The 1,771-nt window shown below is 43.2% G+C and overlaps 1 non-coding gene across 1 annotated transcript; it reads left to right on the top strand.

Moving 5' to 3' along the window:
* Positions 1 to 1,343: 1,343 nt before the first annotated feature.
* On the top strand, positions 1,344 to 1,450 carry LOC141663079 (small nucleolar RNA R71). Its single transcript, XR_012551164.1, has one exon. It is a non-coding gene; the product is annotated as a small nucleolar RNA R71 (small nucleolar RNA).
* The last annotated feature ends 321 nt before the right edge of the window (positions 1,451 to 1,771 follow it).

Here is a 1,771-nt window from a genome sequence, read left to right as displayed (position 1 = left end):
GCATCAAATTGATGCTAGCTCCCAAGTCACATAAACACTTGTCGAAAGACAAGTTTCTGATGGTGCAAGGAATAGTGAAGCTTCCAGGATCTTTAAGCTTCGGAGGTAACTTCTGTTGCAGCACAGCACTGCATTCCTCCGTAAGAGCAATGGTCTCTAAGTCATCGAGCTTCACTTTCCGAGAGAGAATACCTTTCATAAACTTCGCATAGCTAGGAATCTGTTCAAGAGCTTCATCGAAAGGTATGTTGATGTGAAGTTTCTTGAACACCACCAGAAACTTAGCAAATTTCTTATCCAACTTTTGCTTCTACAGCCTCTTAGGAAAATGAGGTGGATGATAGACCTGTTTTCCCCAGTATTACCCTCAGGAGGAGTGTTGACAATAGCTTTCTTCCTTGGTTCCACCTCGGCATCCTTTAGAACCTCTTCTTCAGCCATAGTCTGATTTTATGAAATTGGCAAGGGTGCAGACGCACCTGCATTCTGGACAGAATTGTCAGACTCTATGTCTTGCTGAATTTGGGGACTTGCGACCCTGCCAGACCTCAACGAGATGGTGTTCACCTATTCTTCAACTTCTCTCTCGCCTGGATTGGCTTCTGTATCACTAGGAAGCGTTCCTGGTGGTCGATTCAATAAGGCGTTAGCAATTTGCCCTATTTGGTTCTCCAGATTCTGGATAGAAACAGCCTGGCTTTGGCATATAAGAGCCTGGTTTTTGCACATAAGCCGCAACTCCTCCAATTCAGATTTTTGGTCACAGACCTACACCTCCATGAGTTTGTTGTTGAAGTTGGAGTTGTTTTCTTGGTGCGAATTGTTGCTGAAAACCAGGAGAATTGAATTGCTTGTTTCCAAACTGCTTATAAGGCTGTTGCATCGCATTCTGCTTATTGCTCCAGCTGAAGTTAGGGTGATTCCAGTTGTCAGGATTATAAGTGTCTGGAACTGGTTGTTGCGATCTCTGAAAGTTGCTCACAAACTGAGATGATTCACTAGATATAGCGCATTGCTCCGTCACATGCGAACCTGCACAGAGCTCACAAATACTGGTTATCTGGTTAATACATTAGTTAACCAGAGAACCGATCTTCATAGACAACGCCTTTAGTTGAGCAGTGATAGCCATAGCTATATCCACTTCAAGCACTCCTGCTACCTTGCCATGCGGTAATCTATTGGTTGGATACAGATATACATTAATAACCATCAGTTCAATTAGATCATAAGTTTCCTCAAAGCTCTTGGCCTATAATGCTCCACTTGATGCTGTATCAAGCATAGGTCTAGACTGTGCTCCCAAACCGTTATAGAAGCAATTGATGATCATCCAATCAGGCATGACATGATGAGGACACTTCATAAGCATCTCCTTGTAGAGCTCCCAAGCTTCACATAGAGTTTTTCCCGATTGCTGCGCAAATTGAGTAATAGCATTCCTGATTGCAGCTGTCTTCGCCATATGGAAGAATTTAATGAGAAACTTTTGAGAAAGATCTTCCCAAGTAGTAATCGAACCAGTTGGTAGAGAGTGTAACCAGCTTTTAGCCTTGTCCCTCAGAGAGAATGGGAACAGTCTCAGTTTCACTGCATCCTCAGACACACCATTGAACCTGAAGGTGTCGCGGATCTCTATGAAATCCCTGATGTTCATGTTAGGATCTTCTGTTGGAGCACCCCCAAACTAAATTAAATTCTGTACTATTTGAATTATGCCAGGCTTGATCTCAAAGATATGAGCTGCGATAGCTGGCCTGACAATGCTAGA

The sequence above is a fragment of the Apium graveolens genome, chromosome 5 (genome assembly GCF_009905375.1).
Source record: "Apium graveolens cultivar Ventura chromosome 5, ASM990537v1, whole genome shotgun sequence".
NCBI classification, from domain to species: Eukaryota; Viridiplantae; Streptophyta; class Magnoliopsida; order Apiales; family Apiaceae; genus Apium; species Apium graveolens.
Note: the sequence above shows the minus strand (reverse complement) of the source record. Positions and strands in the feature narration are given on the sequence as shown.